Source organism: Pan paniscus, chromosome 17, assembly GCF_029289425.2.
Source record: "Pan paniscus chromosome 17, NHGRI_mPanPan1-v2.0_pri, whole genome shotgun sequence".
Classification (NCBI taxonomy): Eukaryota; Metazoa; Chordata; class Mammalia; order Primates; family Hominidae; genus Pan; species Pan paniscus.
Window position 1 is genome coordinate 34,816,107 of NC_073266.2, and position 15,762 is coordinate 34,831,868.

At 47.0% G+C, this 15,762-nt stretch overlaps 1 protein-coding gene and 1 long non-coding RNA gene across 31 annotated transcripts in view; one reads left to right on the forward strand and one right to left on the reverse strand.

Annotated features, from left to right (window-relative positions):
* Positions 1-15,762, forward strand: part of DLGAP1 (DLG associated protein 1) — a 961,850-nt gene that overhangs the window by 833,098 nt on the left and 112,990 nt on the right. The window lies entirely within an intron of this gene.
* Positions 4,345-15,762, reverse strand: part of LOC129394635 (uncharacterized) — a 37,578-nt gene continuing 26,160 nt past the window's right edge. For both annotated transcript variants that reach the window (XR_008621972.2, XR_010110149.1), the window contains one exon: positions 4,345-15,717. This is a non-coding gene — a long non-coding RNA (uncharacterized LOC129394635). The remainder of the gene's footprint in view (positions 15,718-15,762) is intronic.

The window sequence follows — 15,762 nt, forward strand, 5'->3', positions numbered from 1 at the left end:
TCCCCTAACACTGGCATTTGATTAATCTCATCTCAAATGCTGTCACTCACCCAGAAAGGGCCTAAATGTGCCTTACTTCCGCTGCTGGAGCGGTGGAATGTGGCAGCAGCTGTCTGGATGATGTGGAAGCCCAGCACGAGGAGGAGGGAGGAAAAGTACCAGATCCCACTGAACCGGTCAGATGAATGCAGGCAGGAGGGGAAACGGGCATCCGCACGGGGACCGGCCACATCCTAAGGCTGGAGGCTGCCCTGCTGAAAAAGGCCCATTAGCAGGGAAGCAACGGGAAAAGCATTTTCTAGGGGGGTTTTCCTTTTTTTTTTTTTTTTTTTTTTTTTTTGAGACGGAGTCTTGCTCTGTATCTCAGGCTGGGGTGCGGTAGTGTGACCTTGGCTTACTGCAAGCTCCGCCTCCCAGGTTCAAGCGATTCTCCTGCCTCAGGCTCCTGAGTAGCTGGGATTACAGGCATGCGCCACCACGCCCGGCTGATTTTTGTATTTTTAGTAGAGACACATTGGCCAGGCTGGTCTCGCACTCCTGACCTCAGGTGATCCGCCCGCCTCAGCCTCCCAAAGTGCTGGGATTACAGGCGTGAGTCACTGTGCCCGGCTGGCTTTTCCTTTTCACACAGCCTTGAAGAATTTCAAGAAGAGTTGTCATTAGCAGAACCTAAGACGGACTGAATCCCTTGTGTAGGTGAATTTGTGTCTAGTACCTCTTATACATGCGAAGCCTGGAAATGGAAGATAATGTCAGGGCTCGTGAAAATAATCATAGCTATTAATTATGACATGTCATTAACCACAATTAATTGCATTAATAGGATTAAACATTTACTTTGTTCCAGGCCCTGATCTAAGACTTCTTCCTTGATTATCTCATGTGATCCTCTCAACAACTCTCTTAAATCAATGCTTTTAGCATGCCCGTTTTACCAGTGAGGACATGGGGACACAGAGAGGCAGCACACAAGATCACCCAGCTGACATGAGGCCATTCCAGTACTGAAATCAGGCCAGGCTGGTGGCTCACGCCTGTAATCCCAGCACTTTGGGAGGCAGAGGCAGGCGGATCATTTGAGGTCAGGAGTTCAAGACCAGCCTGGCCAACATGGTGAAACCCCTTCTCTACTAAAAATACAAAAATTAACAGGGCATGGTGGCACATGCCTGTAGTCCCATCTACTGGGGAGGCTGAGGCACAAGAATCACTTGAACCTGGGAGGCGGAGGTTGCAATGAGCCAAGATTGTGCCACTGCACTCCAGCCTGGGCGACAGAGAGACTCTATCTCAAAAAAAAAAAGAAAAAGAAAAAAAAAGAAATCAATGAATGTGTAATTTCAAACTCCAGGCTGTGGCTGGAAGGGCTGACCTCACTCATGTTTTCAAAAGTGATTATCTTTCCGCTAGCCAAGTTAGGATTGCCTCTGGCAAGCAAGAAATTGGGGAAAGATGAGAGGAAACAGCCCCCTTCTGCTTGCCCCAGTCTGGGACAGTGGTGTGGCAGTGCATGGCTGTCAGCCTGGATCTTGTCCTGTGGACACAGGCACAGGCTGGGTGAAGGAGGCCAGACTTGTGGCCACTTGGAAGCCGAATTCTGGACTCTCCCTCCTCCCACATTCCCCAGGGGACAGAGCCAATCTTTGAGAGAGTAACTTTCCCCATCATTCCCGGATCCCAAGCCAAGCATGAATCATGAAATAATCAGCTTAGGACGAGTGCAGTGGCTCATGCCTGTAATCCCAGCACTTTGGGAGGCTGAAGCAGGCAGATCACGAGGTCAGGAGATCGAGACCATCCTGGCTAACACAGTGAAACCCCGTCTCTACTAAAAAATACAAAAAATTAGCCGGGCGTGTTGGTGGGCGCCTGTAGTCCCAGCTACTTGGGAGGCTGAGGCAGGAGAATGGCATGAACTTGGGAGGCAGAGCTGGCAGTGAGCCAAGATCACGTCACTGCACTCTAGCCTGAGCGACAGAGCGAGACTCCATCTCAAAAAAAAAGAATCAGCTTAATTGTAGAGTCAGTGGGTACACACACAGCCAACATACACATACACTACCCATACGCACATCAGAGGCTCCACAGGTACCCTCTGTTGGCAAAGCAGCAGCCCAGGTCACTTTTAACTTATGTATTTATTTTGTAGAGATAGGGTCTCACTCTGTCACCCAGACTGGAGTGCAGTGGTGTAATCACGGCTCACTGCAGCCTCAACCTCCTGAGCTCAAGCAATCCTTACACCTCAGCCTCCCTACTAGCTGGGATTACAGGCATGCCACCATGCCCAGCTAATTTCTTTTATTTTAAGTTTTTGCAGGGACATGTTGAAAGAAAAACCTTAGCCAAATTAAGCTTAACAAAGTTTAGTTAAGCAAAGAATGCTTTGCGAATCAGGCAGCCTCCCAAGCCAGGGTAGCTCAGAGAGACTCCAGTGCAGCCACGCAGTGGAAGATTTATAGACAGAAAAAGGAAAGTAACATATAGAAAACAGAAGTGAGGTACAGAAACAGTTGGATTGGCTACAGCTTGGCGTTTGCCTTATTTGAACACGGTTTGAACAGTTGGCCCCCTTTGGCCAAAACTCTCTGATTGGCACAAGAGTAGGTTACAGTGGGTTTATACCTCCATTTAGGTTGTATATAGTTCACTATGTACAGAGAAACCTTTAGGCTGAACTTAAAATATGTAAGGAGGCCACTTTAGGCTAAACTTGATTTAACAGACAAGGTCTCACTATGTTGCCCAGGCTGGTCTCAAACTCCTATCCTCAAGCCTTCTTCCCGCTTCAGCTTTGATGAACCTTAGGAGGGGAGGTCATTAGCAGAACCTAAGATGGATTGAATCTCTTGTGTAGGTGAAATCTTGTATAGGATCCTTATATGTGAAGCCTGGAAACAGAAGATAATGTCAGGGCAGGTATAATAATCATAGCTATTATTAGCAGCCTCCCAAAGTGCTGGGACTACAGGTGTGAGCCACTGAACTCAGCCCCAGGTCACTTATCTTTAAGGTGAACCTTAGCATGCCTCAGAATTACCAGAAGGACCTGTTCAAACACAGGGTGCTGGCCCCACCTCCGGAGTTTCCGACCCAGTAGTCCTGGGTGGATCCTGAGGATTTGACCCACGTGTTCCCAGGTGCTGACACTACTGGTGGGAGACCAACCTCTGGGAACCACTGTTTGAAGGGTGAAAGCTCTAGAAATATGTATAATTTCTGGTCACACATCACTGCCTGTTTAAATGTGATACCAGGCCGGACGTGGTGGCTCTGGCCTGTAATCCCAACACTTTGGGAGGCCGAGGTGGGCGGATCACCTGAGGTCAGGAGTCCAAGACCAGCCTGGCCAACGTGGTGAAACCCCGTCTGTACTAAAAATACAAAAATCAGCCGGGTGTGGTAGTGGGCACCTGTAATCCCAGCTCCTCGGGAGGCTGAGGCAGAAGAATCACTTGAACCCAGGAGGCGGAGGTTGCAGTGAGTTGAGATCTTGCCATTGCACTCCAGCCTGAGCGACAAGAGTGAAACTCCATCTCAAAAATAATAATAATAATAATAATAATAATAATAATAAAATGTGATAGCAGTTGTTCTCGAGGATTTTCATCCTTGCAGCCTGTATGCTTTCCTATTGCTGCTGTCATCAGTTACACCCACAAGCGGAGTGGCTTTACACAACACAGATCATCTCACTGTTCTGGAGGTCAGAAGTCAGAAATGGGTCGGCAGGGCTGCTTTTCCTTGTGGAGGGCATAGGGGAGAATCTGTGTCCTTTTCGGGCTTCTAGAGGCTGCCTGTGTTCCTTGGCTTAAAGCCCCTTCCTCCACCTGCAAAGCCAGCAGCAGAGGTGCATCTTCAACCCCTCTGCTCCTCTCTCGCACACACACACTTCTGCCCCCATGATCACATCATCGTCTTTGCCTCTGACCCTCCTGCCTCCCTCTTATAAGGACCTCACGATGACTTTGGGCCCATTCAGGTAGTCTAGGACAACTTTTCCATTTTAAGATGCTTACTAACATCTTCCAAGTCCTTTTTTTCCCTAGAAGGTAGCATATCCACAGATTTCAAAGATTAAAAGATGGGTGTCTTTAGGGACCATCCACCCATCCTACCACCTGCTTAAACTCCAGCAGGTGGCCAGGCATGGTGGCATGCACCTATAGTTCCGGCTACTTAGGAGGCTGAGGTGGGAGGATTCCTTGAGCCTAGGAGGTCAAGGCTGTAGTGCGCAATGATGGGGTCTATGAGTAGCCACTGCACTTAAGCCTCGGCAACATAGCAAGACCTCATCTCAAAAAACAAAAAACAAAAAAAAAACCAACTCCGGCAAATATACTTCCATCCCATATCTCCCACCAAAAAAAAAAAAAAAAAAAAAAAGGAAAAAACTAAAAGAGCATCAGGATTTGCATGACGCTAAGTCAGAAGGTAAAGCCAAATTTTCCCCTTCTTCTGACTTACCTGATAATAAAGCAGTGTTGCAGGACGGGGTGGTGGGAAAAGTCAAAGAGACTGGAAGAAGAGGAGGGAAAGAAGGACTAGGGCGGCTAGAAGAGGGAAGGGGTTAGTGACTTGCATCAATATGGGCCTCTTGACCATGCACCAAACACCTACTCAGTCTCCCTGCTACTTTCTGGACTTTCTAGGACTGGAACCCTGGTCCCTTCCCTTTTGAGTCAAGAGACCTTAGTGACCCCACTAGACTTGCAGGTCAGCAGTGCCCCTGCCCAGCCCCCAGCACTGCTTTACCATCCTGCCTGCAGGCCACCTGGGAAAGATGCAGAAAGAGAAACTGCGCTAAAAGGCTAGACTCTTGCGTGTTGAAATTTCTGCTTATTACCTTTGGAATTTTTCTGAAGTCCCAGCCTTAAGGCTGTGAATTCTCTGTTTGTGGGTATGTTAGTTTGCTAGGGCTGCCATAACTAAGTACCATAGATGGAGTGCCTTAAACAACAGAAGCTTATTTCCTCACAGTTCTGGAAGCTGGGAGACCAAGATCAAGGTATCAGCAAGGTGGTTTCTTCTGAGGCCTCTCTCTGTGGCTTGCGGGTGGCTGGCCTCTCTCTGTCCTCACTTGGTCTATGCACGTAGGCCCTGCTGTCTCTCTTCTTAGAAGGACGCCAGTCATATTGGATTATGACCCTAATGACCCAATTAACTTAATCATCTCTTTTTTTTTTTTTGAGATGGAGTCTCGCTCAGTCACCCAGGCTGGAGTGCAGTGACACGATCTCGGCTCACTGCCAGCTCCGCTTCCCGGGTTCACACCATTCTCCTGCCTCAGCATCCCGAGTAGCTGGGACTACAGGCACCCGCCACTTCACCCGGCTAATTTTTTTGTATTTTTAGTAGAGACGGGGTTTCACCGTGTTAGCCAGGATGGTCTCGGTCTCCTGATCTCGTGATCCGCTCGTCTCGGCCTCCCAAAGTGCTGGGATTACAGGCATGAGCCACCACGCCTGGCCTAATCATCTCTTTAAAGACCCTATCTCTCAAGACAGTTACATTCTGAGAGTTAGGACTTCAACATATGCATTTGTTGGGGGGGTGGGGGGACACAAGTGGCCATAACATTGGGCTAAGATCCTGGGAAGTTAAGAAAGATCACTCAATTCTTCCCTGGTGTAACAGGTGGACTACGCCCAGTGAGGATGAATGCTGGGAGAGGGAGGCCAAGCTGTTAACTTTAAAAGTGTGCTCTGGGGGCCGAGCGCGGTGGCTCATGCCTGTAATCCCAGCACTTTGGGAGGCCGAGGCGAGCAGATCAAGAGGTTAGGAGATCAAGACCATCCTGGCTAACACGGTGAAACCCTGTCTGTACTGAAAACAGAAAAACAAAAAATTAGCTGGGCGTGGTGGCAGGCGCCTGTAATCCCAGCTACTCGGGAGGCTGAGGCAGGAGAATCGCTTGAACCCGGGAGACGGAGCTTGCAGTGAGCCGAGATCGCGCCACTGCGCTCCAGCCTGGGTGACGGAGTGAGACTCCCATCTCAGAAAAAAAAAAAAAAAGTGTGCCCCACAACCCAAAACTGCCTGTTTTGTTTGTTTGTTTTTTGCTTGTTTGTTTTGTTTTTTGAGACAGAGTCTCACTCTGTCGCCTAGGTTGGAGTGCAATGGTACAATATCGGCTCACCGCAACCTCCACCTCCCACGTTCAAGCGATTCTCCTGCCTCAGCCTCCTGAGTAGCTGGGATTACAGGCGCACACCACCAAGCCCGGCTAATTTTTGTATTTTTAGTAGAGTCAGGGTTTCACCATGTTGGTCAGGCTGGTATCAAACTCCTGACCTCGTGATCTGCCTGCCTCGGCCTCCCAAAGTGCTGGGATTACAGGCGTGAGCCACCCTGCCCGGCCCAGAACTGCCTTGTCATAGCTATGTTGGGTTAGGGTTGGGAAAAAGGCAGAAAAGGTCAAAGAAGCCTCCAAAAGCCCAGGCTTAACCTGTGTAAGCAAATAGCAACATTTATGGCTAGCAGTCACCAGTGCCAACTCCCTGCAGGTTATTTATTTGATGCACAATTCACAGCTATTCCCCTAAATTCCACCAAGTCCAAACACACCCTGGACACAGTGGAAATAAAGGAGCAGCCAGTGAGGGTTTGTGTCGGATGTTCTTTGAAAGGGCTGTTTGACAGAAATGATTTCATTCTCAAGGCATGGCTTTGATACGGAAGTCAAACAGCCCGCAAGTTGAAACAAACCAAATAGCCTTATCTTATTATTGATTCATGGGTTTCTCTCTCTTCAAAGCCCCTTAAAGGCCGGACTTTGCGAATTGTAACTTGTTAGAGTAATTGCTGTTGCAAAGTCCTTCCTGGAACAGGTTGTGTCTTCGACTTACAGGATCTGAATTCTCTGACATTTTTCCTTGATAAACCTTTGTTAGACTCTGGTCAAATTCACTAGCCAATATAGGTTTAAATACAGGCACACATTGTTTAAGTGCGCTTTTCTTTCTTTTGAGATGGAGTTTCACTTTTGTCACCCAGGCTGGAGGGCAATGGTGCGATCTTGGCTCACTGCAACCTCTGCCTCCCGGGTTCAAACAATTCTCCTACCTCAATCTCCTGAGTAGCTGGGATTACAGGCGCCTGCCACCACGCCCAGCTAATTTTTTTGTATTTTTAGTAGTGATGGGGTTTCACCATGTTGCCCAGGCTGGTCTCGATCTCCTGAGCTCAGGTGATCCACCCGCCTTGGCCTCCCAAAATGCTGGGATTACAGGAGTGAGCCACCACGCCCAGCAATTACACTTTTCTTTATCAGGCCTTGCAGATGTGTTTTTCACAAATCAAGGGTTTGTGGCAACTATGCACGGAGCAAGTCTATCAACACCATTTTTCCAGCAGCATGTGCTCCCTTCATGTCTCTGTGTCAGCAGTTTTTAGCAAATTTTTTTTTTTTTTTTTTTTTTTTGAGATGGAGTTTCACTCGTGTTGCCCAGGCTGAAGTGCAATGGTGGAACTCAGCTCACTGCAACCTCCACCTCCCAGGTTCCAGCGATTCTTCTGCCTCAGCCTCCCAAGTAGCTGGGATTACAGGCGCCCACCACCACACCCAGCTAATTTTTTATATTTTTACTAGAGACGGGGTTTCACCATGTTGGTCAAGCTAGTCTTGAACTTCTGACCTCAGGTGATCCGCCTGCCTTGGCCTCCCAGAGTGCTGGGATTACAGGTGTAAGCCACCACCCCCGGCCAGCAGTATTTTTTATTTATTTTTAATAGAAAGATCAGGTGATTGGGCTCAGGCCAGCCTCAATTTGAATCCCATCTCTGCCACTCACTAGTTTGGGGAAAATGTTCTGTTTCTTTCTATGCAACGGATCACCCCCAAAACTTAATGTCTTAAAGCAATCATCTCATCACTTCTCAGTCTCTGGGGGTCAGGAATTTGGGGAGAGCTTTGGCGGGGTAGTTCTGGCTCAGCATCTCTCCTGAGCTTGCAGTCTCTCCAGGTGAGGGCTGGAGCAAGTGGGGCTGGCTGAGCATCTCCTACAGTTTCAAGGCTTTTCAGGTGGTCTTTCACATGGACTCACTTGGGCTTCCTTACAGCATGGCAGCCTCAGGACAACTGGGCTACTTATGTGCTGACTGGTAAAAGTTACATCACCTGTTCTGATCTAGCCTCAGAGGTCATGCAGTGTCACTTCCTTCCAATTGTCTTAATTATAGGCAGATCACAAACCTCTCGGATTCAAGGAAAAGGGAATTAGTCCACCTCTTTTTTTTTTTTTCCTGTTTGTTTGTTTCTTTTTGTTTTTTTGAGACAGGGTCTCCCTCTGCCACCTAGGGTGGTTTAAGTGGCACAATCACGGCTCACTGCAGCCTTGACCTTCTGGGCTCAAGTGATCCTCCCACCTCAGCCTCTGGAGTAGCTGGGACTACAGGTGCACGCCACCACAGCAGGCTAATTTTTTTTTTTGTGTGTGGAGATGGGGTTTCACCATGTTTCCCAGGCTGGTCTCAAACTCCTGGGCTCAAGGGATCCTCCCACCTCAGCCTCCCAAAGTGCTGGGATTATAGGTGTGAGCCACTGCACCTGGCCTAGACTCTACCTCTTGAAGGGAAGCAGCAAAGTTCTAGAGCACAGATTGGCAAACTATCGCCCTCAGACCACCGAATGGGCTCACCTCTCAAACACAAACAAGCCTGTACACGTACACATCGCCCAGGGCTGTGCCACAGTGATAGAGTAGTCAGGTCAGACAGCGAATGATCCACACATCCTAAAATACGTGCTGGATGGCTTTTAACAGAAAAAGTTTGTGAACACCTGTTCTAGAAGGACATGTCAGATGGAAGATATTGTTGCAGCCACTTTTGGAAAATGCAGTCTCCCGAGGGCTGGTTACCAGCCTCTCAACTTTAGCTCCACCTCCAAATCTGTAAAATGGAATAATAATCCCATGTACAAATTACTCAGCAGAATTCTATGCCTGTGACAGGCAAAGTATACAACTTCATTTCTCCTTCCTGGGCTTCATTATGATTTGAGAGCCACAGAAAGGTCTTAGCTGCACTATGGGTCTATTAGCAGTGCCAGAAATTCCCCACTTTAAATATCCCTCGGAGTTAAGGCCAACTTTATAGAAACCTCCCTTTTAAAACACACATTTCTTACCCTTGAGGGAAGAAATGTTTGCAAAAATTCCTTCTAAAATGCCCCCTCCCCACCTAAAATGCATTCTCTTATCAAACTAGCTAAATTTTTACCTCTCAAAGGCAAGTGTCTCAGGGAATGAGAGAGTGAGTTAATTTGGGCTGGAGCCAGTTGGGGGAAACGGGCTGTCAGGTTGTCTCCAGTTGCCTACAGAGATAGACTTGAGAAATTTTAGCTACTGCACAAGTGTGCCCAGGGCTCACTGCTTCAGACAAAGCAATGAAAAATGCAGGTTTCTTGGCCTCCCCCATCTCCATCGGCTCCATTTTCCTACTGCCCAGACTTGCTTCAATGCCCTCTCTGCTGTTAACATCTCCCTTGGGTGTTTTCTCTCCTCACCTGGGCGTGTCCAAGGCCAATCCTCCAGCAACCCCTGAGATTATCTCCTTGTGACCCAGTTTTCCTCCCTGCTGGAAATTCAAAAAAGGTCATCCTGAAGCCTATTTGTTAACAGGCATCTGTGCTCTTTCTCTTTAGAAGTGAGTTTCTAGTCAAGAAAATAGAGGCTCCCCAACCAGCACCAACTATGTGGTAACAATACACCTTCCAGTCCCAGCTTTTCTACTCATTTACTCAAATACCACCAAAATTATCAACTCTATTTATGCATCTTTTTAAAAATTATTTTGTCTGCTGGGCACAGTGGCTCATGCCTGTAATCCCAGCACTTTGAGAGGCTGAGGCTGGCGGATCACATGAGGTCAGGAGTTTGAGACCAGCCTGACCAACATGGTGAAAACCCATCTCTACTAAAAAATACAAAAATTAGCCAGGCATGGTGGCGGGCGCCTGTAATCTCAGCCACTTGGGAGGCTGAGGCAGGAGAATCACTTGAACCTGGGAGGCGGAGGTTGCGGTGAGCCGAGATCGTGCCATTGCACTCCAACCTGGGCAACAGAGTGAGACTCCATCTCAAAAATAAATAAATAAATAAAATAAAAATAAATTATTTTGTCTCCTCTCCAAGTTATGTTTGACTCCAATAACTTTTTTTTTTTCTTGAGACAGAGTTTCACTCTTGTTGCCCAGGCTGGAGTGCAGTGGCACTATCTCGACTTACGGCAACATCTGCCTCCCGGGATCAAGCAATTCTCCTGCCTCAGGCTCCCGAAACTGGGATTACAGGCCTGCACCACCATGCCTGGCTCTTTTTTTTTTTTTTTTTTTTTTTAGTAGAGGCAGGGTTTCTCCATGTTGGTCAGGCTGGTCTCAAACTCCTGACCTTAGGTGATCCGCCCGCCTCGGCCTCCCAAAGTGCGGGAGACTCCAGTAATTCTTAAAATCTACTTAGCTTCACCCTACGCTATAATGAAAGAATAGTTTCTTTTTGATACAGCTATTTGCCACCATGGTATTTTCATATCAAATATTATGAGTGTTTTGGGGATGGTTGAGAGGGGAAGTGTGCAATTTATGATTAGAGATCATTTCTTTTGACCCATATTAATTTTTACAGCATTTTCTCCCTTTCTACAGCCTAAATATACATTTATGCAAATTGTATATAATACTTAGCGGTATCCCAGAACCCCAGTTCAATATTGGCCAAGGCCAACACAACTCATGCTGTTCCAGGAAGAATTGTGGTTTGGAAATGTTACTCAGCTGGAGCCAGAAAAAAGTGACAACTGGCCAGGCACGGTAGCTCACGCCTGTAATCCTAGCACTTTGGGAGGCCGAGGTAGGCGGATTGCCTGAGCTCAGGAGTTCGAGACCAGTCTGGTCAATGTGGTGAAACTGTCTCTACTAAAAATACAAAATTTAGCCGGGTGTGGTTGTGGGCACCTATAATCCCAGCTACCTGGGAGGCCGAGGCAGGGGAATAGCTTGAACCTGGGGGCGGAGCTTGCAGTGAGCTGAGATCGCGCCACTTCACTCCAGCCTGGGCAAAAGAGGGAAACTCCATCTCAAAAAAAAAAAGTAACAACTGTTACTGGGTAGCTGCTGCGGCTTCTTTGCCTAGCATATGCATAGCACTTTGCAACTTACAAAGGGCTTTTACATATTTTAAGTCTTTAATGTTCACTGTAACAGCCATCCTGTAGTTATTGTCCCATTCCACAGATGGTAATAAAATGAAGCATAAAACTGTATTGCCTTTGGACACAGACCAACCAATTTATACCCAAGGTCTGTTAACTCATCTGGGCGTTAATTGTTCATAAATTCATACTTCCTAAGAGTACTGGGCACTGGACACTGTGGGCCAACACTGTTTCCTAGACAGGCTCATGCCTGTAATCCCAACACTTAGAGAGGAAGTGGGAGGATGGCTTGAGCCCAGGAGTTCGAGACCAGCCTGGGCAACACAGGGAGACCCCCATCTCTGCAAAATTCAAAATTAAAAAATTAACCAGGAATGGTAGCATGCACCCATGGTCCCAGATACTCAGGAGGCTGAGGCAAGGAGGATCACTTGAGCCCAGGAGGTTGAAGCTGCCGTGAGCCATGATTGTGCCACTGCACTCCAGCCTGGGCAACAGTGAGTCCCTCTGAAAAACAAACAAAACAAAACAGAAGACAATAAACCATTGTTTCCTTTACTCCTTTCTCCAGAATGCTAACTTTTTTTTTCCTGAGAAGGGTTTTATATCTAATATTACTTATGAAGTGAGGTGCTACCAACAATTCATGTAACCTGAAAATTTGTCTTCAAAAACCTACTTCCTAATCTAATTCCTCTTACATTAGCAATAGAAAATGGACTAAAAGGCCAGGCGTGGTGGCTCATGCCTGTAATCCCAGCACTTTGGGAAGCCGAGGCAGGTGGACCACCTGAAGTCAGGAGTTCAAGACTAACCAACATGGTGAAACCCCATCTCTACTAAAAATACAAAAAAATTAGCCGGGCATGGTGGCGGGCGCCTGTAATCCCAGCTACTCAGGAGCTGAGGCAGGAGAATTGCTTGAACGCAGGAGGCAGAGGTTGCAGTGAGCCAAGATTGCACCATTGCACTCCAGCCTGGGTGACAAGAGCAAAAACTCCATCTCAAAAAAAAAAAAAAAAAAGGAAATGGACTAAAATATTGTGATAGACTTGAAGATATATCTAACACAAAGGTTTTGGTTGTTTTATTTTTACATCAGCAACCATCATCTGAGAATAACTAAAAAATGTGTATGAAATGATTGGTCAATGTTTCAGAACTTCTTTTATGAAACTGTAATTCAAAGGTCCTATGAAGTCAGAATTTTGAGTGTTACAGGGGTTCCACAAACGAATGAACTGAACAACAGAGTTGCAGCCTGTGATTCTGTTGTTTCATTGCACACCACCCACCTGGCACTAAACTAGATACTGGAGACATCTGGTTGCCATGGATACGGGATGGCATCTTCTGACCACGTTGGTGTAGAAGTTAGCTTCAGATGTTCTCAGACCTTTCACAAGGGCCACGGGTCCCCTGGTCAAAATGAAGGGACTCCCCTTATGGAACTGTTGATGCTGTTGTTACTGTATGCCATTTACTGAGTTAATACACTGAGCATTTCCCATATATTGCTTCCTTTCAGCCTCTCAACAACCCTATAAGGAAGTTTTTCATTCGTATCCTCATTTTAGACAATAAAAACCAGATGTTTATAGAGATTCAGCAACCTTCCCTAGGTAACACACTTTTAAATCAAGGCGGCCTCCTGAACTTACATTATTTTTAATATTTTGAGATCGGATCTTGCTATGTTGCCCAGGCTGGACTCAAACTCCTGGGCTCAATCATCCCACCTCAGCCTTCCAAGCAGCTGGGACGACAGAACTGTGCCATATTCTTAAACATCATACAATATTGCCTTTCAGGCATGAAAAGCAAAGGGAATTATTTGTTCATTTGATAGCGCTTTAGTAATGTAAGTGGATACTCTTAGGGCTAGTCCTCTGGCTTGTTACCATGGTAAGCTAGGGAAATATAGTTGAGGGGCCTGCAGCAGAGCTTGGAGAGGGTCTGGGGTGTTAAATTCTCAAGTACTTGAACTTAGCAACAGGACTTGGTCCCATCCACACCCTGCTCTCCACCCCAGCTGGAAATAATTAGTGCTGACTATGGAGGGAAAGGGAAACATACTTGTAAGTTTTTTTGTTTTGATTTTCTTTGGGGTTTCCTTTTTGTCTTTTCTGAACTGGAGGGTGATAGAGAAGGTATGGAAAAGGTTTGAAACCACTGGCAGGGGTCCACCATACAAGCCCTGAGAAACGCGTGGTAATTTCTGCCATTTTCCAAGGTGCAAGGAAGCAGGGGATGCAGCGGGTCCTGCTATGTAATTTCGAGGTGGGAAGCGGGGACGTGTTAACAGAAATGACAAGCAGGGGCTTTGGAAAGACTTCGTGGGGCCTTGGTCATGGGGAGAGTGAAGGCTGCTAACTAGAATGTAGGGAATCTGGAGACAGCTGCCGTCGGAAGGCTGTGGAGGGCTGGGGCGAGTGCAGCGGTAGAGCTGGTCAGGACTGGGTTGAATAAGCAAGCCGCAACTTTGCACTGCCCCGACCCCAAAACTTTTAGTTTATAAAAGATGGAGCAGCAATCTTATTTTCTCCAGGCATCTCAAATCAGTTAGGGGGATGCGGGCCTGGGATGGGAGGGTGTGAGGCTGCTGTAAGCTGGGTGATCAAGGGAGCTGTAGGGAAGTTTACATTTTCCCCCTGAAGCCTTGATAATTTGAGTCTATAAAACAAACAGATAGTAAATTAACAGGAAAAAAAAAGTATACACTTATTTTTTTTAAAGACAGGGTCTTGCTCTATCGCCCAGGGTAGAGTGCGGTGGTGCGATCATAGCTCACGGCAGCCTCGACCTCCTGGGCTCAAGCGATCCTCCCGCCTCAGCCTCTGAGTAACTGAGACTACAGGCTTATGCCACACCTGGCTGGCATACAAATTTCGCTAACGTGCACACATGTGCATGAGTCATACAAATTATGAAAACTCTTCTGCCATAGGAAAAAAATACATATGAAAACTCAAAAAAAAAAAAGACCATACAGTTAATACTTTTATACCATCTTTTTTTATTTTTTTGAGGGACAGAGTCTCACTGTCGCCCAGGCTGGAGTGCAGTGGCGTGATCTCAGCTCACTGCAGCCTCCATCTCCTGGGTTCAAGTGATTCTCCTGCCTCAGCCTCCCAAGTAGCTGGGATTACAGGCGTGTGCCACCACATCTGGCTATTTTTTTTTTTTTTTTTGTATTTTTAGTAGACAGCATTTCGCCATGCTTGCCAGGCTGGTCTTTAACTTCTGGGCTCAAGGGATCTGCCCACCTTGTCCTCCCAAAGTGCTAGGATTACAGGTGTGAGCTACTGTGCCTGGCTGAGTTGATGCTTTTATACCATCTTGATGTTACTGAGGAGTAGGGACTCGGAGCATGGCAAAATAGGTTATGGCAGGGAGGGGAGAGGGAAGGTGAGGGCACAGGTGGGTTAAATCTCACAGGTAGCAGTCCTCAGAGAGAACAGAAGGTAGTCTGTGGTTAAGTGTTTCTCTGTCACATTTTCAAAGGTGTCAGACTCAGTTAATCTCTCCTAGGTCTGGATAGGCGGAGGGCCTCAGAAAAAGCCTAGCTGTTTATTTCATTGCTGCAGATTTTCTCTGCAGATGTATGTCTCCTCCACAAATGGCAACTTGGCAGGGCTATTCCTGTCTGTGGGCCCTCTGAACAGCCATCTCAAAAATATGCCAAAGAAGTATATTTTGAGGTAAAATAGTTTTAGTTTTTTTAAAGCCCTCTCGAAGGAGAGGACATATGAATTGAGAACAGTGATGAGACGAATTTTTATTTTTTAAAGCAATTTTTTATTTTATTTTTGAGACAGAGTTTTGCTCTTGTTGCCCAGGCTGGAGAACAATGGCGTGATCTTGGCTCACTGCAACCTCCGCCTCCCAGGTTCAAGCAATTCTCCTGCCTCAGCCTCCCGAGTAGCTGGGATTACAGACACGCGCCACCATGCCTGACTAATTTTTTGTATTTTTAGTAGAGATGGAGTTTCTTCATGTTGGCCAGGCTGGTCTCGAACTCTCGACCTCAGGTGATCCGCCCGCCTCAGCCTCCTAAAGTGCTGGGACTACAGGTGTGAGGCACCGTGCCTGGCCGAGATGAATTTTTAAGATTAAGCACTAGGAAAAGGCATCTCAACATATGCATTCACACGCACTCATCGCAGGGCTCTTCATGCAGTAGGAACCAAAGCATCTTAAAAGTATGAACTTTCCCCCTCAAAAAAGAACCCTCAGAGTTTCCAAGATGGTTTTCTTTTTTTTTGAGACAGTGTCTCTGTTGCCCAGGCTGGTCACCACAACTTCCGCCTCCCAGGATCAAGCAATTGTCATGCCTCAGCCTCCCGAGTAGCTGGGATTACAGGCATGTGCCACCACGCCCAGTTAGTTTTTGTATTTTTAGTAGAGACGGGGTTTCACCATGTTGGCCAGGCTGGTCTTGAACTTCTGACCTCAAATGATCCACCCACCTCGGCCTCCCAAAGTGCTGGGATTAAAGGCGTGAGCCACCGCACCCGGCCTCCAAGATGGTTTTCATATTTGAATTTTGTTGCATCACATAATCTAGGAAGGAAAGAAAAAATAAGAGCACCTAATTCCTATATGTCA